The following is a 27,742-nucleotide window of genomic DNA, read 5'->3' on the forward strand; positions in this document are numbered from 1 at the left end:
TAAACTTAATGACATGACATTTGATTAAAGATTTCGCTTTTGAAAAAAAAAGTCTGCAAGCGGCATTTAAAATGGTAGAACCGGCCGTGCCACGTTTTTTGTACTGTAACCCATGGATCTTGAAACCACTATTATCCTACACAATATTTTAATTCAAGCTGAAGGCACACATTTTTACAATATTCCTGAAGAAATATCTGCCCCATGTAATCTACACAACTTAGTAAGTGTTTTTTTATTTTTTATTTTTTTAAAGATTATTTTTTGGGCGTTTTAAGGCTTTTAATTTGACAGGGCAGATGAAGACATGAAAGGGGAGAGAGAGGGGGGAATGACATGCAACAAAGGTCTGCAAGTCGGAGTTGAAGACGGGCCCACTGCATCAAGGAGTAAACCTCTATACATGGGCGCCCACTCTACCAACTGAGCTAGCTGGGCAACCCAACTTAGTAAATGTTAATTAATAAATATGTTTGTTTCATTCTTTTTAGACACTCAGGACTCAGGAGTGAAGATCTTATTTCCTTATTGTGCATAAGTTTCAAATGTGTGTGTAAATGGGAAAACAGATTGATGGATTCAATATATTTAGCAAGTTCTTACTGAACAGCCCGCCAGCCACATTTAATTTTGTATTATTTTATTTCATGGAAAAATCACTCTACTGTGTGTGTGTGTGTGTGGGGGTGTGTGTGTGTGTGTGTGAGTGTGCGTGCATTTAGTGAATGTTTGGGAATGCATCTCACACGTGTGTAGCCATGCTGTGCAGTATTTCTTTGGTGACCAGTGAACCACAGCTCGCAGGGCAGCAGAGGCGTCTGACCGAGGCCATCCCTCAGCCAGCTGTCAGCGTTATTAGTCTGTGCGGTCAAAGGTTGTTTCACCAGATTAAACATGAGTGGAGAGAAGTCGATATCTCAGCAACACCTGAGAATCAACATCTGAGTTCGTTCTCATCTGTTTCAGTCCTTCCTGAAACAACACCTGAATTATTTTCCAAAAGGCCCTCCTGAAGGTGCATCATGCTATAGGTCTTTACGTATGCAGTTACAAATTAAACCTCCCACAAGGATCTGATAACACACGTCCAAGACTAATGGCAGCAGTGGTTGAATGCTTACAAAATAATAATGTTAATATGTTTTTTTTCAACAGTACATAAAAAAACAAAAACATGATCAGTTCCTGACTGCATTCTGACCAGCAAATTAAAAAAACCTGTTTGTGAAAAGAAGCAGTGTTTTTTTGGCATGAGATAGGAGCTCAGTCTTAATCATCTTGCACATTTCTTTACTATATTCTTACTGTGGCGTCATGATGCATTTGACAATTATGTATCACAGGGTTAGTATTTGTATGCCACGCAAATTATTACCTTTAAGAAGGTGAATGAAGAGCGGTGATAGAGTTTCTTTTTCACTGCCTATGAACGCAGCTGTAGACAGACAGGACCCAGGATTGTCCCTTCAGCCCCAGCAAACAGTAAAGGAGGTGGGGGAAGGAGGCAGGAGGGAAGAAGGACTGGCAATGTTGAGAGGCAGACAAGTTTATTCATGATTTCTTTTGTGGTTTTCTTGAAGTTGTAGGCAGGATAGGACAGTTAGACACCTGATGTGTTGATCATAAGGCAGTTTGTCTGAATAAGCTCCATTTCCCCACCCATAACACACTCATTACACACGCCGAGACATGGCCACACACACAATCGCTCGTGCAATGCTGCAAAAGTGCAGGAGCAAATATGGAGGTTTTGTAATTCTAGTTCTACAGTATGATCACAGGTAAATCCCTAATTATCAGTGCCTATCCATGCACGAAACATTTCCATGTGTGTGGTCATCTAATCAGAATGGATCTTAGCAGATCTGTGCGTGCAACCCCGACAATGAAGGGCAGCACAACGAACATATGCAGATCTAAGGGGCTTGTCAGTCAATTAATTGTATAGGCCCCACCTCAACTGACCCTAAAATGTCTGCTATCCGTTTCAGAACGGAGATGATGGAAGTGATTTAGAGGCCTTTCAGTAACAAGCCTTTTTCTTCATCCAAGCCAACCAAGTGGGACCAAAATGGGATTTGTCCAGTGAGTTGAGTCAGCATTCCCTTGCAGCCACAGTGGTCCATGAGCCCAGACATTATCACTGGTCACGCTCTCCACTGCCCCAAGGTTATTATAGTCGTTCTTTTTAAAATTAGTTTTACTTTAATATTTCTTATGGATGTCATTTTATTAGCAGTTTAGTTCTAGATTGTTATGTGAAGTATTAACTTTTAGGTACATTAAGAGTAAACATGTAATAATAAATCAGGCAAGGCCTTTTAAACTTTGTATCAAGCATGTCCCACGAGCTTTTGAAGGTTTGTGTTTTATACAGTCTAGTCGACATCCCCAATTCAAGAAATAACCTCAGTGCTGCCTTTCTCTCCTTTTGAACTGTGCACTGCTGAGTGCTCTGACCTCACTAGCTTTATTAAAGCATTATGCTACAATGTGGTAGTTAAGTGTTTTTCCCAGTCGTTTTTTGTTGAGGGTTTTTCAGTTCAAGTGCACAAACACGCCTGCCAGAAGACAATAAGCACTTATTTTTCTTTCTCTGGAATGTAATTGAAATGACGCTATAGTGCTTTCTCATTTATGACCACTAATTCACTGGCTCAGGTTCAGAACATCGAACATGCTGCAAGTAACATTAACCCTCAAAACTGACTTTATCCTGATTGATTTTGCATATATATGCACATTTACAAGGCATTGATGAGTTACTACTTTAAAATTATAATTATTGAAACATTCAAAGTTTGTAGATACAATATGCCTGTACTGTAAGCTGAAATACTTTTACTGAACCACCTCATCATCCCTTCTATGTCTGAACATGCCAGGTGTGATTCCGTCTGTGTCTGTAAACTCTGGTTTGCTCTCTGTGCAGAAATGGCTCAGCCAGCCCACAGTCATAAATCAGTACACCTGAAGTTGTTGCTATTTTTCACCTCACTCTCTCCCTTTTTTCCCCCTCTCTGTTTTACTCTTTATCAGTTTTCTCCATCACTTCTTCAAATGCCATTGCTACAAGACACAGCCAATTACTTTTGTGGCAGAGACCAGGAATAGATCAGAAATTATACAAATGCAAATCGTAAGATTGTGGCAGAGATCTATGTGATTGAGGTTGAAATGGGAAAATAGATTGATGGATTCAATATCTTTACCAAGTTCTTACTGACCAGCCCGCCAGCCACATTTAATTTTGTAACATTTTATTTCATGGAAAATTCACTCAATTGTGTGTGTGTGTGTGTGTGTGTGTGTGTGTGTGTAAAAAAGAAAGATCAAGAAAAAGAAGAGGAGATAGAGAGAGAGATTGGCAGGATTATAAGGGTGTTTTGTGAGCTTATGGCGATGGCAGCACACAAACACCTTTCCCTCAGGAGAAACTCGCACCTGGGAAGACACTGCCGAGCAATTACGTGCATTTATTTGTGTGTGTGTGTGTGTGTGTGCGTGTGCGTGTGCGTGTGCGTGCATGCGTGTGTGTTTGAGCGCTAGAGAGCAAACTCATTGTGCATAACAGAACTCTCAGTAGGATGCTCTTGCGGTCAGATCCCTTGTTCAAGGTGGATTACATCCCAAAGAGAAAGTCTGAACATCCACAAGAGGCTCTGATGGAGGGAGGTATAGGGATTTGGAGACAGAGAAAAAGGGAATCACAGCCTTTTGACTTTAAACCTGTAATTTTCGTCAGACTTCCTGTGTTCTCTCTCTCTCTCTCTCTCTCTCTCTCTCTCTCTCTCTCTCTCTCTCTCTCACACTCTTACTCATGCACATACACACACACCAAAATTACTAAAAACACAACACAGCCTCAGGACTTGGGTAAGTCCTGTGTTGTTCCCCAATCTGTGTTTTTAACATATAGACCCACTCCTAGGCGGCCAATCACAGATGTGCCCACTGCTCAGAGGAAGAGGGAGATATTCAGAGGCAGATAGAGGGAGAGAAGGGTGGGTGGGGTGGGGTTCCTTCTAACTAGAGGACTCACATCTCTGACACGTAATCGTTACTGATATTGTACCTCACTTAAAAGATATCACACCCTGCAACAAACAGCACTTGTGATGCTTCAACTGAAGTACCACTGCACACACACACACACACACACACACACACACACACACACACACACACACACACACACACACACACACACACACACACACACACACACACACACACACACACACACACACACACACACACACACACACACACACATACATACATACACACACATATGCAGACATGCATACACTTAAATCGCCTAATAGAAAGCAAACATTTATGATCAAGATTGACACAGACGGAAACACTGTGGTGGAGTAATAACACTAAATTTATTTTAATAAGTAATAGCAGAAGGAATTTCTCTATTTTCTTTCGCTATTCTAGAAATGCCCAAGCTGCTATCGGACACTCCTTGTAGGATTGAAGAGGAAAACTAACAGGAATTTACCTGTTTCCTCCTGCTGAAAGTCATCCCGGTGCAGAGTCAGCGGAGAGGCTTCATAACTTTGGCTATAGCTGAACTACTGTAATAACATCAACAACTTTTGGACTGCCACTCATCATTAAGGACTCACCACTAATTAGGCCTAGTATAACAGTAGGCTGCAGTTTATTTCTCACGCTAGCCCAACACTTTTCCAAAGGTCATCCACGTCAGGGAAGCTTGTAAAAAGCGAGGTTTGCTGTGTTGCCATTTGTCGGAACAACAACGCGTTCTTCCATATTTGATGTTGTGCAATGTAATTAGTTATGATAGCTTTCTTTTCCTCAAAAGAAGAGTCGCTGACATTCTATATCTGTGACATATTCAAACCTGTATAAGTTTTGTTGAACTTAGACTTTAAATCCCAAAATGGGTCACAGGCCTATTGCTGCAGGGTAGCCATATGACATAGGTAGTAAAATGTTTTAAAGCCCTTGAGTCTTGGGGCTACAGAATAAACTTCTCATTTGGGCCCCATGCTTAAAAAAAAAGTGTATAAACCCCCGGGCTGAATGAAAGATAGTTCAACACAGCTCAGCTTGTGGGGCTGAGTAGTTTTCAGCCAGGTTGTGTTTTCCAGTGAAAGCTTAGAATTGGATGTCAGAGTGGCCCTCTCTATCACTAGAACACTAGACAAGCAGATTAGTGCTGTAGCTGCTCTGTCTGTCCCTCCCAGTTTATTGTATGTCACTGCTATAATCCTTGTCATCAAACCAATGGATCCGGCTACTTTACAAGGGTGTCTTTCCCATACATGTATGCACTTAGGCTCACATTCGCACATGCATACAACTTACACATATGCAGTAGAACTCTCTCTCTCTCTCTCTCTCTCTCTCTCTCTCTCTCTCTCCTCGTGCTCTCTATCTCTCTCTCTCTCTCTCTCATCTCTCTCTCTCTCTCGCTCTCTCTCTCTTATCTGGGCCCGTGGAAAAGCCACACTTGTACAATGACATTCAGCACAGGATTAAAGCCCATGTAAGACCCTCCTCAGTTTACACTGCCGCTGCCAAGAGGGGATCTATACAACCACACACTCTCATGCAACCCTGTACACACGCTGGCAGATACACAACTGCAAGCACACACAGACACATACTGTAAGCAGGCAAGCACAAACTTGTTGTATGTGTACGCACACACACAAATCCCTGCACCCTTGTTACTTAGCATATTGTACTCTTGTTTCTCCAGACCAAAGGAGGTACATCTCCTTATCAAACACAGCAAGACACACATTCATGCTCACACACATACCCCATACAGGCATGCAAAGACACACACACACACACAGACACACACACAGCACACGCACGCACGCACACACACACACACACACACGTACACACACAACACACACACACACACACACACACACACACATATGCTGACATCCTTTTGTCCAGCAACCATTCTTGCTCTTCACTCTGAAACAAGAGTATCCTTGCCAGGAATGAGCCCAGACATCAATCCCATCTGTCTGCAGAAACACACACACACACACATTCATAGAGATGAACAGTTACAGTAGAGAGAGGGGATTGAGACTTAGGGTAGATTGAAGACAGACTCTCTGGGTTTTAGTGGTGCTAAAGACCGACATGGTCAGGACCTTAGTTAAGATCCTTCTTTGTATCTAGGTCATGTTGTGTGTATGTGTTTTATTTTTTTGTGCATACCTCCGGGAGTTAGTTGGTTGGGTCTGGAGAGGATTCTCATTGGAATGCATTCTGATTGGGCTAGACAGCGATCCTTTTCTGATTGGTTGTTTATCCCCGGGCTTCCACTTTGGGGGGTGGCTTTGAATCAGTACATCTCTGTCACTACCTCTCCATTTCTTTCTGTTTCTTTTCTTCTTTCTCTCCATCTCTTATATCTTGTAGAGTGCTGCTGGCTGTGTGTTTGATGTGAGTCTTTTTGACGGGCTAAAGCAGAACCAGCAGTGAGCCTTCCCTGTGTTTCTGCCAAGGAAATGCTGCTCAAAGTGGAGATGGTTGCCCACAGTAACCTTGGGTGCTAAGTGTTCAATTACAATATGCTTTATCAAAACTGAGTTGTTGTTGTGTACAGAACAAGGCTGCATTTACTTTGCACATATAAATACAAAGTAGTAAGTTAGTCTCTGGCCCTTCATAAAGCTGTAGCTCTGTGGGTGTATTGCGTTGAGCACGTAATACATACTCTGCATCCTCTGTCTTTTTTAACATGTTGTATGCGTTGTTAAAATAACTAGAACACTAAGATTGATTGGCATCATGATCCTGTTTTTGCTGCAGAAGCAATCCCATACTCAATGAGTGGAGTTGTAAATGACTCTGGGCCAGATCTACGTGCATGGTTGCTTAATCTGTTGCGTTTAATGATTTTTTGTTCACTCCACTGAAAAAGTGTAATCCTTGTGGCGCGCTCTTGGCAGCCTTTGTAAATACTGTGGAATATATAATTAGCCGCACTTTTCGCAATGGGTGGAACTCCCACTTTTCCCATGACCCTCCCACAAACGCATATTGAAAGCGCAACTTGTATCTTCTTGCTTATGTGGCAGGCAATCTGCGATTTTACCCAATTTTTAGCCGACAACGTTTAAGTCAGTCTTTACGAACAATTAACGCCTGGAAACAGGAACAAACAGCTTAATTAATCTAGCCCTCTGTGCTTAATTTATGTGGAAATTAAAACAAGCTCAATTGGCTTTCGCCTGGTTTTCCTTTACATTTGCATAAAGTAGACTTTCCATTTTTCCTTTATAGTGCCAATGGGTTCCTTATAAAGCTGAAATTAAACTGTCCACATGCGAGGGTCCACCGGTGTCTGTGTGTCGTAAATGTCATCTTTAAAGAGTAAATTCTCTAACGTAGGCTTTGTGCGGACGTTAACGTACTGTCCATTTTTTTAAGTATGCGGACCCCATAGGCACATAGTAGCTCTGTTTATACTAACCGCTTGGAGGACACATTCCACACATGCAGTAGATCAATACGCTACCACTTGTTGCATTGTGGCTGAAAAAAAATGGGGGTGTGCGGTGGTCTGCACGGAGCCTACACATATACCCTCTGAAGACGTCATTTAAATGTTTCAATACTAGTATGTTACCTAAATGTCGGCACTTTTTTCCCATGGCCTTCGGGTGGCTGAGTGGTTAAAGTTACCACATAATCCCCTGTTAATTTCCGGCCGGAGACCTTTTTTGTACATCATCTCCTTCTCTCTCTATTAAGCATCCTGTGACAGCCAACAAGGCCTTTAAAAACACTGCTATAACCCACCTGTAATTAAAACTATGTTGGACTGTTCACCAGCTGGCAGAGGACGGGAGAGAGAGGTAACTGAGCAAGAGAGACTTACTTAATTATTCTTTTTCACCAAAAGCACAGAAGAGCAGGATAAAACCTAACACCATTTATCAATAGGTGCCATTGTATTTTAACTCTACTCTAATATCCTATCCAGGAGTGGCCTAGCCTGTCAGAGTGTGTACGCAGCAAGGCTTCAACCCTGCAGCTATGGGATTAGCCTCGCTGCTGGGTGGTCCTCCTCCAACTGATCTCAGAACAGCATTGCAGTTTCCTGCACACTCTTTCTAGGTGTCGGGATTATGAATCAGATCAGGTTACTGAGGTCTGACCGTTGCAAGCTTATTGTACTTGATATTTGGCTTGATTTACATATTACAGTTGTTTCCATGAACTAATGATTAGAGAAAAGCCTTTGTGAAGACTCAGCTAGGTGAATGGGTTCTGTTTTAAAGCTCTAGTGTTACTGCTTGTACTCAGCAGCCAACATTCTAAAGCCGCTGTTATATTATGCTGTGGTCCGACCAGAAGTGGGAAGGTTGAAATTGACTTGCTCGCTGTGGCAAACAGTGGGCGGGACAGGAAATAGTGTGGGCAGGGTTACAAGCATAAGCTAGCCAGTTAACATTAGAATTTTTTAAAGTTCAGAATGATCCACGTTTTTATCAAAGTTTTTATTGACCCTGTCATGGTACTCACTGTCAGCCGTGTAAATGGTGCTCGTTTATCATTCCCCAGACAGTTATGCAAACAAGAAAAGGGAAACTGCCATATGTTCTAGAAAGGTATAATGTGCAATTTTAGTTCAGACCATCCCATAAAACGTTTGAAAGTGAAAGTACCATACATTGTTAGTTCTGAGGACCATCCTTCTTTTCTTCACAAACATAAACATAAACATTATAATGCAAGGCCAAGTCACGTGTTTGGACTCCATAAATGGGTTAGACCCTAATGTTGACAGCCCAGACTAGCAGCTAGCTTCTACACACCTAAGTAGCCCATATGAGCTACTTAGATCTATGTGAATTAATTTAGCCAGTCCCAAACTAACCCTACATACGTTGTCCTATGGAAGGGGTGGTCAGTTAATTTTCCTAGGGGGCCACATGAGAAACAGGGACTTTTGTGGAGGGCCGGACCAATAGGCTAAACTCAATTCTGCTGTTTGCTAATTAAATTTACGTCAAGCGGCACATTCTCAAACGTGTCTTTTTTTTCTGGGCATATTAGCGCAGCAGAGTCCACCAAACACTCTTTAATAGACTTCAGGACATGGCTTGCTGTTTTTGGTGATTTTTTTGGGATATCACAAAGCTGGTCTTGGTAAAAAATGCCATGTTGCGTTTGCAGCTTAACGAGCAAAGCTTCAGATGTCCGTGCCCTCTCTGCATCAGTGAAGTTGTATTTCTCTGCGTGTTTAGTATTGTAGTGGCGATTCAAATTATAATCCTTTAACACAGCGATTTGTTTTCGCCGCAAACTAAGCCCACTGCTTTATCTTTGACCATGAGTCCATGTTTGATTAAAAACTTGGCACTCTGGCTGACATTAGAAAACCTTCTGGATGAATAAAAGGTTAGAGAAAAGGACAAAGAAAGGTTTGTGATGTTTGTGAGTTTGTGATGTTACATAGAAGAGTTAAAATCACAGGCAGTAAGTAACTCAAAGTCATGGCCATCAGTCTTTTAGTCTTGTGCATAGGCATTTTCTCTCTTTCTTGGCTTCCTACTTTGTCTTCCATCCTTGAACTCATCAGTCTTGAGTGGTTAAGCTAGTTGTGATGAGGACAGAGCAATGGTTGGCATTTCACACACACACACACTCACACACACACACACACATACACACACACACAAACACACGCACACACACACACACACACACACACACAGCACATGTTCTCCATAAAAGAAATCTCAAAGACACACAGGTAGTGTGACAGGAGTAAAGCTGTCCGAGGCCTGGCTTCCTCCCCATCTGAAGAGATGGAAGCAGAGGACAATGTAAACACTCTGTCACACACATAAACAAGACCCCGCTCAGGTTTCACTGCACAGTTAGATGAAATTCACCCTCTCTTTTATAGAGAAAGTATTTGTGTAATTTGTTTACGTAAGATCCTATAGCCCTAATAGGGAAATGGCTTTTTTGCCATCACACTACACCTGAGTTCAATTTCACTAGCTCTCTTACAGACAGATCGTAAAGATGGCATACCAGAGAGGACGCAATCTGTCTTTCTTTTCTGCGTCTCAATTTAATTTCTCAGCCTTCCTCTCTCTCAGTCACATGCTTTCTGTCTACCCCCTCTCTCGCTTTCCTTTTTCTCTCTCTGCTTTTATCTCTCCCTTTGAACGATGGCTGTGCAGTGTAATTATTCAACAAATACTAAATAACAGGGGAGAACAGGTGAACAGAGCAGTGTTGAGGTAATTGTTTTATCTGAAGTAATATGACATTGTTTTTTTTAATAAGATGTGTTTGCGACTGGTAATGCAAGCTTAAAGTTACTTGAATTATTTATCTGCATTCTCTTCAGATATATTTTCAAAGGAGAGATTGTGAACAAGCACCAAAATGTGATTGTGTGTGATTGTGTGTGATTGTGTGTGATTGTGTGTGATTGTGTGTGTGTGTGTGTGTGTTGTGTGTGTGTGTGTGTGTGTGTGTGTGTGTGTGTGTGTGTGTGTGTGTGTGTGTGTGTGTGGATAACACATATATTGAGTTAACACTGGAAAACAAAAACACTTGGGACTAAATCCAAACAATCACACTCAGTAAAACATATCTTACAGTATTCATTTTATATGCTAATGAATTCCCTAGCCACTATAACTGACACATTCACAAATAGCACCCACACGTGTTCATTCATGGCCAGCTTCAACCTCCTTCTACTCCAGCAAGACACCATGTGTTTAGCAGCACCAAAAACAATGGCGTAGCAGAACCTCCTGCACCGCAGTGCAAATGAACTGAAGTGCAGGCCAGAGAACAAGACCCAACATGTGTTTGCTTTTTTTTGCCTTCTAATTACACATACCACCTAGTTTTTCTCTCACATGTGTTTGTGTGTGTGTGTGTGTGTGTGTGTATATATGAAATTTGTGTGTGTGTGTGTGTGTGTGTGTGTGTGTGTGTGTGTGTGTGTGTGTGTGTGTGTGTGTGTCTGTTGTAACGCAAGGCTTTATGTCTGGAATTGGTGTCTCCCAGCAGGCATTCCATTCAGACTAACTCTGTTTGCTTAGGTAATAACTAGGCTTAGCCATAATTTGTTTGTGTGTATGTTTGTCTGTGTGTGCACATCCACGTGCATGATCAAAGAAATAACTCCCTTGGATTTTTACACATTTGCACATAAAGAGCTGTGCCTTTGAATTTGGAAACAAGCCACCCTAACTCTTGCATCTTTCTTTTATTCCTATTTTTGTTTGCTCCTTCAAAATGGCAATTAGGACAACTTTGGCTGTTAAAAAGGCTTTCCAAATGATTGCCTCTGTGCACCAATTAGTTCACATACAGAGGTTATTGTCGTTTTCATACTGATAGGCTTCACTGGTCTTGTGGGAGGGTTTAAAGTGTACACACATAGACACACACATCACCTACTAAGAGCATGTTTTCCCTGAATACAACAGGTCAACAGGGGTCGATATTTGCCAGGCCATCAAAGGGGGTTTCCAGATCTGAGTTGTTGCTGCCAACTAGGGAGTACAGCACCACACACACTGACATAACAGGCCAAAAGTTGTATCAGTGATGTGATGTCAGTTGTTATGTCAGCTCAGTCAGGCCTACCACCGCCTCATCCTACCACTGCGCGCACACACTAGTTCAGAATTTTGAGTTTTCAAACAGTTTCAATGGGGTAAGACCCTTAACTTCAAATGAGTTAATGTTTATATGCGTCCATGCATGAGGTCTACCTTTGTTTGTGTGTGTGTGTGTGTGTTTGGGGGGGGGGCGGGCGGCCACATACCGTGACTGTATCATGGAAAAGCAGAAACAATATTAACAACTGGTGAAAGATGTTTTGTGGACATTTCTCGGATTCCCTTTTGGTGGAAAGAAAAATGGGAAGAGATGAGAGGGAGAAAATAAAGAAGTGGGGAGATGAGAAGAAAAAGGGGAAGTCAACAGAATAATGAATAGCTATAGATATTTATGTGGGTTTCAAACTGCGTTGCTGTTCAGTGATCAGTGTAAGCCTCCTTGTAGCCATTCTCTATCATTGCTTTGTGGCAGATTTGAATTTCTAAACACAGGAATTTCTAAACACAGGAAGTGATTTCCTCTTTCTTTGTGTTTGCAGTGCATATGTGTGTGTGTGTGTGTGTGTGTGTCTTTCCCTCTTTCTCTCTCATTCTCCGTTGCTCTTGCTCCTTCTCCCCTTTCTCTCTGACATTCTCACACACATATACAGATGTGGGATAGTTGTTTGCTTTTTTTTGCCAAGGAAAAATGCTTTCTTCTCTTTGTGATCTGCTTTGGTGTTACCTGACAAGAGTGTGTGTGTGGAGACAGTGAGCAAGTGCTAAACCCAGCTCCTTGCCTGAGTGCTGCTGCAAAGACCCAGGTTGACAGAGAGGATTGAAAATGTCATCCCAGGGATTAAGCACAATGAGCAAGATTGACAGACAAGACAACATTGTACACTTGCACAGACACATACACACACACATACACTCTAAACATACACACAGAAATGTATACAGGCAATTATAGAAAGGTGTATCAAAGTGCTGGGATAAGCCCCATGTTTAAATGTGTGTGAGCATGCCATTCCATCTTTGCCTGCACGCCTTTACAGGGAGGGAACAAGGATTATCCTCCTTACTTTCACTGTCTTTTCTTTTTTTTCCTCTTTCCCACTCCCAATCTCTTTGTCCTCTCTCTTTCCTGTTTCTCATTTGTGTGTTTGTTAGTGTGTGAATGTTGTGCATACCAAGGTTAGAGACCAAGTTTATGTCTTTGAGCCAGGATTGCGCTCTGTTGTGTCACACACTGTTTTTTCGGTTACTGGGCTCCTAAAGATGTTAAGACACATTATGCTTGTTGGGTAGATTGCGGTAACATTCCGGTGTTACCAATAATCGGACCATATTGAATCAAGTCTGAGCCAGCTGGTGTTGGTAGTCGAGAAGATAAAGTCAGAAAGCACGTGGTTTACTTTCTTATCAGATTTCTGCTTGTAATTCTCATGGGAATTATTTACAATGTTGGATTTATATGAGCTGTTGACATTACATAGCAGTAGAAATAATCAAATGGCATATAACCTAGCATTCTTTCAGTCTTACCCATTTACCTGTTTGTCAAGATTGGGTCTGCAATCCATGTGTGCCATAGAATTTCAAAGGACCTTTTTAGTCAGAAGAGCTTGTATTTTAATCTTTAATTGCCAAGTGGCAGCTCACAATTGCTGTCCAATCAGATTTCAGCTGATAAGTGTGGCATGTAGCAGTTAACTTGGCACCCGTCAGGCCCTCCTGGCCTAGGTGCAGGTTTGTTGGCGCAGTGTTCACTTGAGGGTTTGCACGATTCTTAGAGGTGGATGATCAGCTTTCATCTTATCACTCTGCACAGTGACACAGGCTTCAAAGAGAGTGGGTCATTTTTACTGGCACTGCAGTGTGTGCAGTGTGTGTGTTTGCGCTCATGTGTGTCTGTGTGAGCTATCGACACATTCCCAGCACGCTGTTCCAGGCTCTAGGACTGTGTTTAATGAAGTCAAGGGCATGGCTTCAAAGAGCTGCAATCCAATCTGCATGTGCAGAAGTACACACATACACACCAACACACGCACACACACAGACACACACATACACATGCACAATTCTGCTGGTTGGAACAGAAGAGTTTGAGCTCACAATCTTTCAGCCTGGTCTTGTAATTTGGCAGCATGCTTCTTAAACTTATAGATGACTGACAGAGACAGAGGGATATTCAAGAATGTGGAACATTGAACAATGTGGAGGGAATTAATGATCAAAACACACAGCATAAAAATAACCTCAAAGATGTAAGAAAACATTGTAATAGTTCACCTGTCTTTGAGCTCAAAGGCTCAACTGCCAGCTACTACTCTTCTTTTTAAGATCAGATACACAAGGATTGTTTGTTTGTGTTTGTGTGTGTGTGTGTGTGTGTGTGTGTGTGTGTGTGTGTGCGCGCGCGCGCCTGTGTGTGTGTGTGCCTGTGTGTGCACGTGTGTGCCTGCAATGCATGTGTGTGTGTGTGTAGTGCATGTCTCTTTGTCACACAGATATTAAAGATGACATGTTCAAAGCTGGAAAAATGATGAAACTTAAGAGCTAATGGGCAAATTGTGGGAACTGAATTACACAAAGCTCAGAGCTGGAGTGAACCTCATCCCACATAATATTACTGTCATTTGTAACAGTTGCCTCACACTCAGTAGATTGTTGCTGTCAGCTGAAGAATTTCTTAAAGGCACCTTTCCAGGATAGAAGATACAATATAAATAAAAGTGTCATTTTTAGATTTTTGCACTGATTTTATTATCCTTTTGCAATACCGCAAATGTCTGTGAGGACCCTTAAACAATTTGTTGGAAACCCTTCATGCTTTAAGGTTTGCGTGTACATGTGCGTGTGCATGCGTTTGCACACATGCGGAACTGTGTCTCTGGTGCCTTTGAGGTGTGTTAAGGTGTGTTTCTTTCTTTGATGTTTGGCATTGGGTTTATAAAAGGTTTGATTTTAGAGGCCTGCATTTTTTTCAAGGTGTTGCTGCCAGTGTGGATCTGTGTGTGTCGGCCAGCAGAGTGGATGTGGTTCACCTTGCACTGGCCACCTGTAAGCCATCAACAGAAATTAGCCTCTTTAGACTTGATGGCTTGCAGAACAGAGAAGGAGGGGGCGGGTGGTGTATTTTTTTTGTTGAGGTTTTGTGTGTGTGTGTGTGTGTGTGTGTGTGTGTGTGTGTGTGTGGGTGCATCGGGAGTGTGCGTGTGCGTGTGGTGTGTGTGTGTGTGTGTGTGTGTGCATGTGCGTGTGCGTGTGCGTGGTGGAGGATATTTGAAGGGCCATTTCAAAAACGCACATCACATAAGACAGAGAAGGGGAGACAAGGTATATACCATACAAAAGAACCATTTGTTTCTCATTTGTCTTCACTGTCTGGGGATCTGTGTGTGTGTGTGTGTGTCTGTGTGTGTGGTCTGTGTGTGGGTGTGTGGGGGGTGTGTTGTGTGTGTGTGGTGTGTTATTTTGCTCCGGCATGACAACCTGGAATCATTCATTCAGTAAACAAATAAGTCATTAATACCAGCCTGCAGGCTTCACACACACAAATACAATTCTATAGTACATGTGCTACTCCTGGAAAACCAACGGCCACACCCATTCCATCATGTCCGAGGCTCTATTGGCTGTGGGGTTTGGGACTAGCGAGACTAAGATGTGGTCCTGTGTTCCTGCTTCCTGTTTTTGCTGGAGGACTTCCTGTGGCTGAGTCATGTGGTCCTGATTACAGTCCACATATAAGACCCCTGGAGCAAGGCAGTTTTGCTCGACACACACACAAACACACACACACACACACACACACACACACACACACACACACACACATACACAAACAATAGATATAGAATAACCAGTGCCCCTTTCGTCAGATATGTGATATTATTGACCAGGAGCACTGGAAATACTGAGCATCTGTGTTTACTTCTCCTTTCTTTTCTCTTTACGTTTTCTTTTTCTGTTTCTGTTTTTTCTGCCTCCCCTTGTTCTGTACCAGGAGGTTGTTTGGTGTGATGAGGGGCTGACCGGTACTGTTGTATTTAACTTACTGCCCTGCAGCCCAGCCCTGGCACCAGACCTCACAGCTGGGCTATTGATCAAGCGGGTTGGTTAGCTCTGAAGGAAGAACTGCACAAACAGTGATTTTTTCAAGTGAAAAATCAAAACAGGTTAGCTAGTGTAAACAAGGAAACCAACTTTCTTTGCCTGTGGATTACTGTTGAGACACAGCTGTTACAGAAGATCATAGCAGTGGTTTAGCATGTTCCATACTAGAAACTACAAATTACATACTTTCTTTAAATTTACATCTATGCCAACCATTTTGCCAAAAATATCAAAAGATATAAATTGCTACAAAGTGCTTTACATCAAGGAACAAGAATGAAAACATAACATACAATAAAAAATCATAAAAGCAGAAGAATTAAATTAAAATTTCACAATGCTACTATGTATTAAAAGTCATTCTAAATTTGAATGAGAGAAACCAAAAAAATTACATTTTCACAGCTGCTTTGTTTGCTTATTGTTTGTCATCTTTGTTTAATAATCTGACCGTATAGCTCGTGGAGTAAGCTGACTCTTTATTGTTGCATCACCAAGTTCTAAAATGTACCCTGTATCCAAAAGCATTACAGTAATTAACGCAACTTGTCAAAAAAATAAAAGATAATAATGTTCACAGATGGATTACCTATCTGAAGCACAAATACATTTTCATATCACATGGCTGCCAGTAAGATCCACAATCAATCCAAAAACGTAGGGTTTGCTTGGAAAATGGTCAGCAGTGATGTAGACATGATTTGTATTTGTATATAGGAATTGTGGTTAAAACATGCAAAACATGTACACGTATGCTTTAATAAACAGGGTAGATCCAAACAACTGACAGAAACTGGCGTAATCTAATAATCCCTTACTGTTGTATTAGTAATTTTTTTAAATGTTGTTTAGCAGAAACAGTCTTATTATCATGATGGAACATCTCATTGTTTAACAGCTCTAGCCAAGTGTGAAATTGTCATTCCTCATAAGTGCTATGTAGAATAGGAAAAGTGTGTGTGTGTGTGTGTGTGTGTGTGTGTGTGTGTGTGTGTGTGTGTGTGTGTGTGTGTGTGTGTGTGTGTGTGTGTGTGTGTGTGTGTGTGTGTGTGTGTGTGTGTGTGTGTGTGTGTGTGTGTGTGTGTGTGTGTGTGTGTGGAGCCACTCTCCAAGGGGAAATTGTTAGCAAATGGGCTCCAACTGCTGGTCTTTTAGCTTTGCAAACACAACCTGAAGGCCTCTCCCCACTTCCCCTTCTCTCCACTCATAACCCACTACCTCACCCCCTCCACCCTCCCACCCACTACAATTCACCTGCCCAACAAACCCCAAGTTTTCTCATCCCACTCCCTCCCTCCCTTCCTCTCTCCCCTTTTCTGTTTCGCTCTCACTCACTAACTTAGACATTTCTATACCTATTTATCATTCCCTGTCCCCCCCTCTCCGTGTCTCCATCTTTACACACAGAGAGTCATTCCTGAGTGGGTAAATAGAGTAAATTGGGGCTGACCCCCAGGGTTAGCAGAGGCCACGCTCTCTTTTCATGTCAAAGCCATCTGAAGGCTGATTGGTTGATTGCAGTGCTCTCCGCTTCCAAAAGGCTCCCTTGTGCTGCTGTAATTGCCCTATCATGTGCGCGTGCACACATCCACATACTTAACGCACACAGACACAGACACACACACACACATTCAAGCATGCACGTACATACATGTGGACGCACACACACATTCTTACAGGCAAATGACTTAATTGGTGTTAATTGCATAATGACAGTAGTGAATTGGACCTGGGTCAGAGGTGACACAGGTTTGAGTGGAGAGGGGGGTGGAGAAAGGATGTTGAGAAGATGTGAGAGGAAAGCTGGCACTTCTAGTCAGTCTTAGTCTCCCTCTTTTTCTTCATCTGTTCCAATTCTAAGCAATCCTTGACCTGATTGCAGAAGTTTCCCGTGGGGATGACATACACGTAAACACACACACTCACGCACACAAAAATAGATAGCCCTTTGTGGCGTGGAGGGATGCTCTTTACACTTAACATCAAGGATACAATTTTACTAAGTCAGCATCTGTGGCTGTGTATGTATATGTGTGTGTGTGTGTGTGCGTGTGTGCGTGTGCGTGTGTGTGTATTTAACTTTACCAGCAGCGTATGTTTGAGTGTGAATGTGTGAATGCCAGGGCAGCTGAAAGGGCTCTATTGGTTAAAAACGTTTAAGCCATCATCATTAGAGAGTTGTTGGTACAGAGGTGTGTTTTAGTAAAGGACGTAATTGGACCCTCATAGTGCTGTGTAATCTTCTCATATTCTATGAAAACAACGAAAGCTATTGGCCATAATGGCCATGTTTAAGGTGGGACCTTCCCATGTTAAACATACAGCAACTTAGCTTGATACTGACTGGGACTCAATAGCAGAGAGAGGGTAGTGTGTGTAATGTTTGGTGTATACCACAAGTTCAGCAGTTATGTATTCTGCCTCTATGCTCTGCTGTACACATTTATTTATATATTGTTTTATTTTATTTCATGGAAATCACTCAACTGATTGTTTGTGTGTGTGCATGTGTGTGTGTGTGCGTGTGTGTGTGTGTGTGTGTGTGTACATGCATTTTGAACCCAGTATGTATTGGATAGTGTGATTTCAAAACCAGAGCTTTCTCTAGTGGAAACATTGTTGCATCTGAGACCACCCGGGATTAATTTCTCTTTTGTGAAAATGTTATTGTGTATATGGATGCATGCACTTTTGTGCATGTCTGGACTCTATTGCAATAAAATGAGTCGGCCTGTGTGTGCACATATGAGTTCTTCTGGAAGTGCCTGTGTGTGTGTGTGTGTGTGTGTGTGTGTGTGTGTGTGTGTGTGTGTGTGTGTGTGTGTGTGTGTGTGTGTGTGTGTGTGTGTGTGTGTGTGTGTGTGTGTGTGTGTGTGTGTCCTTGTCCCTGTGTGTGGGAGTTACAGTATTCCCCGTCCTGCTGTTTATAGGAGGGAGTGAATAGTTATGGAAGGTATGGAGAGATGGGCCAGTGATGACATAGCCTTATGTTCACCTCCTCTGGATATGTCCCACTCTATATTAGATCTATCCATCATAAGGCTGCACTTGTGTCCTGTATGGTTCCTATACCATGTGTATCTATGGTAAATGTCCACTGTACATGTGTTAGTCTCATCAATGTTCTACTCTTATAGAACATGTCACGCTCATACTTGTAAAGACTGAATGCACTTTGTCATACACGCTGCTTACTTTGTGTGTTTGCATGCATGTAGGCTGTATTGACTCTATTTAAGTGGTTTTCGAAGCTCAGATGATAGATGTGCAATATGTTTTTTTTGTAGTTCCTCAGAAAGACTTCCCCACTGGCTCATCTAGACAAAAAAGGAGCTGTCACTCTCTGCTTTTCTGATCTCACTGTGTGTTCATTCAAGTGTGTGTGTGTGTGTGTGTGTGTGTGTGTGTGTGTGTGTGTGCGTGTTCGTGCATGCACGTGTGTAAAGACCTCTGTGTGTGTTGAAGCTGTCACCTGTTCCTTGTGCTCTGTACGAGCCCTGTCTCTGGGCGAGCCTTTGATCTGGTCGACAGGAGATTCCTACGGTGTGAAATAGCCCCGGCCAGATTTACTCAATGAAAGAGCAGGCCTTAACCACTGTTATTACACTTGTGTTTTTTTTTTAAACATCACTGCTTGTGTCTGTCTCTCTGTTTCTTGCTCTCTCTCTCTCTGTCTCATTCTTCTCCCTGCCATATTGCTGCCTCCTTACATGTGCTAAAAATGTGCTTGTAAGTGTACGTAAATCCTAAATTGAAGGCGTGTTTCGATAAAATTTTAGCCGTTGCACTGAGTTGTAGTTGAAGTCAAAAAGCCGCTGAGTCCTGCAGTCAAAACCAAGGCTACCCATGCTGTTACTAAATAACAGATGTGTAGTGGTCATATTTTGGATGTGAGAAATGGCACAACGCAACAGACTATCTCTTTATAACTCTAACAGGAGACGAGGGAAGCACTTAGTCTCCGGCAGCCTTTCCCTATTTCTCTCTGTGCTCTGACAGTCTGATGTTAGTGTGTTAGGTTGGGTGTGTCCGTCTGAGCTGTTGAACATGTGTCAGAGCCAGTTACAGGGATTGATGCTTATTTATTGTGGTGAGCTATACTATGTTAAAATGTCCATTCTGCAGACCTAAAAGGACAACAACAGAAGGAAGGATGGGGGAAGAGATGGTTTCTTTTATTGCAGAGTAAGTCGGAGACCAGAAGAGTAGAATTCAGAACTGTGCTGTGCTGCTTTTCTGTACAGTGTGCAGAAGAGACAATGCCAAGCTAAGCAGCGGGTAAAGCGAAGCCAGGGCACCTCAGGGAGCAATGACTGTTTGCTTTACCACCGCCGGGCACATTTACCACTCAGCTGAATTATGTAACCATAGAAACATCATCCTACATAGCTAAAGCAACTCAAAGTAAACACTCTCAAAGGGTAGGTTTAGTCTGTCTTAAAACAATAGTCAGGTGCCCATATGAACATTGAAGTCATTCCTCCTGGTCATACTGGCTGTTAAAAGATCCTTTTCTAATGTGCTTACAATGGAAGTGATGGAAGAAAAAATCCACAGTCTACTTTAGGTCTAACCCCCCCCACACACACACACACACACACACACACACACACACACACACACACACACACACACAAAACTATTTGGGTTGACTTCTCCTTCAACTAGGTAAGTGGACTGAGAAGGCTGTCACCTGTCATTACAGCAAACTGGGGGAGAGATGTGGGGTATGCCAGTTAAACAGAACCACTCAAAGATGTGTGGTAATGTGAGTGATGGTTGAAAGTCACAGTCTGTGACCTGAGAAAGCTTCTACTAAACATCAGCACATGACCTTGCTTGGGAGGCCTGAATTCTTTCAGCCTTAAGCCGATACTATTCCCAGCACCACCCAGACACCATAGAGTTTCCAAACGCACTTCACTAAATCACTTTTTTCACAGGTAATATTAGTGCACACTATCGGCATCTATTTTTCCGTCCCAATATCAATAAGATGTGCCAAACTACATGTTGTGAGGTTTAGTTATTTGGGTTAAATGTACCAGAGTTGGAAGTGATCCCCAATTTAGCAAGCACATCAATATTCCCCATTACTGACTTTTTCAAACAGAGTGAGGACAGGTTTACATGTATTATAGTCTCAACTCAACTTTATATCATCCGCGGCTATCATAGCAAAGACTTTTTGCCTAGCCAGGGCATCATAACCTGTTGCATTAATCCCACAGCAAGACTTAATGTTAAGAGCAAGCCTTTGCACTGTCAGTGTAGATGGCTCTATCAGCGCTTACTTAATGGCTACAGTGTGTCTCTGCAGTAAATATCACAAAACCATGAGTCACTTTGTCAAAACTAATGAGGGTTATTTACTCTCTATCTGCACACCGAGCCAAACCACTGTCACTTTCTACGATGCTTGTTTACGATCTTCAGTATCTCCCTTTTAAATTTCACTGGCAGGGCCCTTCCATAGTGTTGTACAGAGCTCTCCAAAAGGTTGTTAAAGGTTCAAGATGGCTGCACAATGAGTGTCACTTTTAGTCAGAGTGAAAAAATGTACATGCTTATGGGTTTAGCCCTCCAGAAGCCTTTTGTAGTTCATAGAAGTCTCATGTACCCTACAGCCTCTTTCTCTCCCCATCTCTCTATCACCCACACTTCTCCACCACACACCCTCTCTCCACCCTAAAGGTGCCATGTTGGGCTTTTCCCCCAAAAGCATTCCCCCTTGCTTCTTTTTTGATTAACTTTAAAAGTAGCTGTTTGGCATCTTTTTTAAGTGTTTCTTCACCCCTTTTCTCTCACACACTGACACACAGGTCAGAATGAGGTAGAGATCACTAGCAGACCACCAGGCATTGTGAACGCCTCCCTATTTATCCGCAGCGTATATCCTATGTGTCTCATGTCTTGGGGCTATACTGACCCCAAGAGCAGCAAACAGACTCGGCCAACAACATGATTGGCTCTTCCTGAGACCGGACTTAAATAGTATTAAGCACCACAGTGCAGCTGGGCTAGCACAAACACACTTACGCCACTTGACATCAACCTCGCCTTTGTCAATCTGTCTCAGAGCCTGCTTGTAGACATATCTTGTGTTTGGTTGATAAAGTAGTAAAATAGGCCGTTGTCTATCCATGATGTGCAAGAAAGAGGCCCACGAATACTAAAGAGAGAATAAACTCCAAAGCACAATCAGTTTACCCCTCATCCAAGTGGGATGGAGGTATAAATGAACACATTGTTAACATTGGATGGGCAGGGGCTCTAATATTTGATGAATAAGCACAGATCTTTGCTTACTGTGTAAATCTCCATCTACCTCAAATACGTGTAGCTACTGAATAGACATTATTATCAGATTTTGTTGACACAAGTGTCCCGAACACACACATACATAGTAATGCCCAAACACACACTAGTCTACATGCCGGCAAAAAGACGCACACCAACACACACCTATGTAAAGGTGAGCCTGTTTTTCCTTCAGAGCAGATTGAGATCTGAAGGATCACATTTATTTGCTTAACTGGTTCAAGTGATCCTAAATAGATCTGAGATGACCAAACCAAACCATTTGAAATCCAAAGTTCCAGTTTCATTGTATCTGTGCCCATTTATGGCAAACACACACAGACACACATATACACACACACACACACACACACACACACACACACACACACACACACACACACACACACACACACACACACACACACACACACACACACACACACGCACACACACACGTTACTCCCTAGTCTGCTTACATGGCTCATGACCAAAAGAATGAAGCTCAGTAATCAGCCTTGTCTTATTAATGTGTCTTTCACCTCTCCGGCAAGAATTTAGAAAAATGTTTTTTTGTTGTTGTCACTATTCTGCCAAATGTGTGTGTCCAATCTTAGTTTCTAGGAATCTGTTTTATACTGCACAAACAGAAGAGAAAAAAGATGCTTCTACGTCTCCAGCCTGGTATGGTGGAAGGGCAAATCAGTTAAGTTAAGGAAACTGAACTATGAACAATAAAGAACAGATGGGGAAACGGAGTCTGTGGGCAGAGGGAGAGAGAGGAAGTGAGTTGGGTCAGTAGTGAGGACTGATGGGTCAGCGGAGTTGGTTTCATCTTGAGAAGACATCAAGAGGAGAGTGGAGCAATAATTGCAACCGATAAAATGATGGAGGGGTGACTGCTTGAATAAGCGGGCAGTATTTTTGTAAAATGTGCAGACACAAGTATAATGTGAAAAGGAAGAAAGGAAGGTAGTAGAGAAGAAACACTTTAGTTGAATAAAGATATGTTTCTGTAACATTGCTGTTTGTGCAGAGAGGGCCTGTTCTCCGGATCTCCGTCCCTTTTTCTTTCTTTCAGGAATAAGGTCTCCACGCCAGCCCACACTGTATCTCCGGCATGGAAACTTCCCTCCCTTATAAAAGAAAAATATGAATGTCCGTCATGTTTTCTTTTTTCCTACATTTGTGTGTGTAGACAACTCAACGCCCACAGAGCAAAGAAAGCACAAGAGAAGAGTTTGTTAAATACACGTTACACTATAAACTTGTTTCTGTAAGCGTAGCAACTGCACACACATTTCAGGGTACTGGGTCAAACCTTCAAAGCAAAATGAATGCTATCATGCACCAACACCCCCCACGCCAGGCACTCCGCCCCCCCTCCCCTACCCGCATCAGAGTGCGCCATAGCACGACTTGCATCCACTCTGGTTTTTTGCGAATGGGGGTGAGAGGCTGTTACCGTGTCAGTCGGCATGGCTTCTTATCGAACCATCAGACTACCCTCAGATTCTCTTTCCAGATGGAGGTGAGATAGGGCCTCAGAGGCCCGGACCCCTGCAGACACTGAGAGCATGGAGGCCTCCCCTGATCTCCTACCTGATGGAGGTGCTTTAATGTGGGCTCAGGTTTCACTTGTCTCCCCTGCCTGGCTGGGCCTGCGCTGGTGTCATTATGCAGCATTCAGGGCTCTTTGGCCTGGATTCTGATGGGCCGCCGCTGCTCAAGGTCAAGGTGTTGTTATGGGACGCAAGCTTACCAGGGTCCGTGAGCTTTTCTTACTATTAAAAATAGTTGCGATGATGGGTAATACACACAGCTATACAGGCAAACTTTATCACACATGCAGCTGGCCCACTGTAGAGCTCTTGACATTTCTCCCAATAACATAAACACTGCCACTCATAGGGTGCTCAGAGCGAGAGAAAGGAAAAAGAAACAATCCTGTGATAAGGCAACAAAAAAAAGCTTGACGATGTAAATGAGTGAGATTAGTCATAGAGGAACTTCTGAGCGCTAAGAGAGACAGATCAAGAGAGACAAAGTTTGGGGGGGCTCGAGCAGAGAGGAATTTGGGAGCAGAAAGAATTCCATACACCTTTTATTGTTGTGCAAACCTGTATTTTAGACCTGCATGAACATTTTGCACTTTTATGAACATAGTTTCTTTTTTGCCCCAAGTGATGAATAAATATTTAAAGATGTCCCGCCGAAAACACTTTTTTAACCTCCCTCTCTGATGCTTGTGCCTTTGTATTTGCGTATGTGTATTTCAATATTCATGCACATGTAGGTTTTTTTTAGCCAAGCATACATACATGCATATGTTTGGGTGTTTGTGTGTGTTTGTGTGTGTTTGTGTGTGTGTGTGTGTGTGTGTGTGTGTGTGTGTGTGTGTGTGTGTGTGTGTGTGTTTGTGCTTGTGTGTGTGTGTGTGTGCTTGTGTGCTTGTGTCTGTGTCCGCAAAATATGTTAAGACACCCTCCACATTACAAGTGGAGAGAAGTGCAGATTCCACCCGTATCATTTGTAAATTGGCACCTTGGCCCGGCTTGGGAAAACTCATCACCATTCCACAGAGAGCCCTCCATCATTCCTCACAGGATTAGAGACAAAAAAAGAGGGAGAGGGAGAGAGTTCAAGGGAGGGATTGCTGTTTTACTTTTTGTTGTTGGCACAGTCGTTTCTATAATATTGCTGAATTAATTGAAGTTTTAAAATTGCTACCAGTGTCCCCCTCGGTCTCTCTATCTTTGTTTCTGTTCATTTCAAATCAGATGTCAGTTTAAGGAGACAAATCATGCTAATGAAGCAGCAGTTTGAACGTGTAGAAAGCTCAGTAATGGCTGAATGTGAGGCATGCACAATGTCTGACTCTTACAGATGCATGCTGCATCTCCATGGGAGTTTAATTACCTTGATACATAGGATTTTTTTTCATCAAGAGTCAACTCCACCTAGTGGTACTTGTCCTGAACAGATTTCTGACTGCAGCATGGAATGAACTGTAATGAGTGAAACGTTACACCAGCAATTCTTTATCTGCACCGTCAGATTGCTGGAACAGGAAGGATCAATACGAATGTTTTAAATATGAATCCCACAAAAGCTATAAACAGTGCAAAATGTTGCCTCTGAGATCTGGATCTGTGCTTTTGTGGCACAGGCTGTCCATTGCTTTAGAGCAGTTATAGACTGTGTTAGTAGGTCTCCTCAGCACCTCTTGGCCTGGCATCTGTGAGGCTTGCTCACACTTGCTTTCACCCAGCATGTGTTTGCTCATATGAAGGAAATTATGTAATTAGCCTGTGAGAAATTGTTTTCTTTCACTCTTTACCCTCCCGCTCTCTGTCTTTCTTTCCCTCCCTCTTCTTTTTTGCACTCACTCTCCCTTTCTAGTCCTTTGAAAGCAGGAGATGGTTAATCCAAGCCACACCCTAGCTCACCTCCGTCATTAATTGCCAAGAACCATCCGTGGAAGAAAATGAGTACTTGCCATACAGATCTTAACTGAAGAACATCTTTGTTTAACATCAAAGGGGGAGTTTTGACAGGTGTGTGAGGGAGTGGAGATGGACGATTTGGGTGTGCAGGGGGTTGTGTCGGACCAGGTTGTGTGCTGTGAGATGGGTGCAGGGGTACACACGGACAGCATCGGGGGAAGGAAACCTGGCATTTTGCTCTCTAATTCCAGCCGGCCTGGAGGCCTGGAGCGCTAAGAAGGGCCTCACTGTTGCTCCCTGGATCAGCCAGGTATTGCTTACATAAAAAGCAAGTGAAAACAGCTGTAGGGATAATTAGCTTGATTCTCCATTACATGCCATGAGGGCCAATAACTAAAAAATGGAGTTTTGTTTGGGTTAGAGCTGCAGTCCCAACCAGGAGGAAGTTGTAAAACTCAGGCAGGGAAAAAAAGAGAGAGGGAAAAGGCTAGAAATGTATGGAAGAAAGGGTGAGCTATTGAAGCAATTGTTGCCGAGGAGATGTTCTCTCTTCCTGGGGTGGCTTGATGTAGTCCATATTTTTAAAAGGATTCTAAAGGGCTGTGGTTTTAAAATGACTGAATGGACATATGCACATAGATTCTAATTTATTTTTAGCTCATCGGAATGTGTCACGTTAGATCAATTAAGTGTTTTTTTAAGTGTTTGTATTACTTTAGACACTGCCTTGCAATGGGGCAATACAGTATAGATGATTTTGACCTACCATCAATTAGCATGTTGAATCACCATTGGACCATAGGCAGCTTTCAATAAATCAGACATGATAAGAGTAGTGAAGGCATTTTCCAGACTGCTTCTCTTCTGATGTAATCTTTCCCAAGGTTAAATAGGCCATCCTATCAGAATTATGATGTCATAGTCATGTATTCACGTACATGTATTTCCACATAAAGAAATGTGTGTGGGGGGGTGCTTCTCTTTTTTCTATACAAGTGAAAGGACACCAACCACAGTGCCATTCCAGGTGAAGCTGCACTTTAATGCTGGTGGTCCTAGAACTCTGCAAGGATCCATTTAACAGGCAGTTTATATTAGTTGCACTTAAAGACAAGAAGGGATTCAGCCGCTCACATGCAGACTCTCAGGCTTGATACCCAACTCTTAGGACAAAAGACAGACAGACAGACATACAGACTAGTATAGATGTTTGGGGGGAACACAGGTAGACAACATAAAAACCTTACATCTTTTTTTGGATAAATCATCAGCTTACAAGGACTTCAATCTGATATGTTGTATAAGAACACACACAATACTGGTCACAAAATGAGCATTGTTTAATTGACACAGGAGTACCAGGCAAATAAATGGATTTTTACATCAACTACACCTGTTTCTGCATAGGGCATATGCAAATTCTGATAAGTCAATTTTCCTGTCTCTAGATGCAGGATAAGGCAGTATTAATTTGAGAAAGTGTTCACCCTGTTTGATCCCAACATCAAGAACACACTGAGAGAATAGAAGTGGGGAGGAGGATAAGGATTAGACAGGGAGTGGAAGATAGGAATGGCTGATTTTAGTTAGAGGGAGATGATAGCTTAGTGCTTTGAGAGAGAGAGAGAGAGAGAGAGAGAGAGACGGGGGGGGGCATTATATTTAGATATATATATATTTTTTATTTTTTATTTATATATATATTATATTCATAGATTATATTTAAATGTATGCATTGGTGTGTCATAAAGGACCCAATTGTGATCTAAAATCAGCTGAAAAGAGAGACAGAAATATGTACGTTCATATGCTTTTGAGTAAAGCCATTAGCAAATCTGCCCCTCACTAAACCTCTTTAGGTGAAGTGGCTCAATATGATAATGGGATGGGTCTTAAATCCACCTGGCCTGCTCTTGGATTAATGGGTTGCATCTGATCCGTTGAAGTGAGTGTCAAGTGTTGATGTTTTATCAGTAGCCTTTCCTGTGTGGATTCAGGTCACGGTTTGGATATTACAGTGCAATTCATCACATTCCTACCCATAAGCAGCCAAACTGCTGCACATCACCAGTGTCCGTTTGATAAATAGAATCTCCATGTGTTTACCACTTTGTGACGAATGTGCATTCAGCTGTTTTCAATCGTATTCTACTTATTTTAAAATGGTATCTCACTGAGATTAAACAGGAAAAAACAAACAGAAAGAGCAGCAAGTGCTACCTCACTAGTGTTGGGCAAGTTACTTTTAAAAAGTAATTAGTTACAGTTACTAGT

General features: G+C 42.4%; 1 protein-coding gene across 7 annotated transcripts in view; it reads left to right on the plus strand.

Moving 5' to 3' along the window:
* Positions 1-27,742, plus strand: part of LOC116692245 (ELKS/RAB6-interacting/CAST family member 2) — a 147,488-nt gene that overhangs the window by 116,076 nt on the left and 3,670 nt on the right. The gene's annotated exons all lie outside the window — the stretch shown is intronic.

This window comes from Etheostoma spectabile, chromosome 7, assembly GCF_008692095.1.
Source record: "Etheostoma spectabile isolate EspeVRDwgs_2016 chromosome 7, UIUC_Espe_1.0, whole genome shotgun sequence".
Taxonomy (NCBI): Eukaryota; Metazoa; Chordata; class Actinopteri; order Perciformes; family Percidae; genus Etheostoma; species Etheostoma spectabile.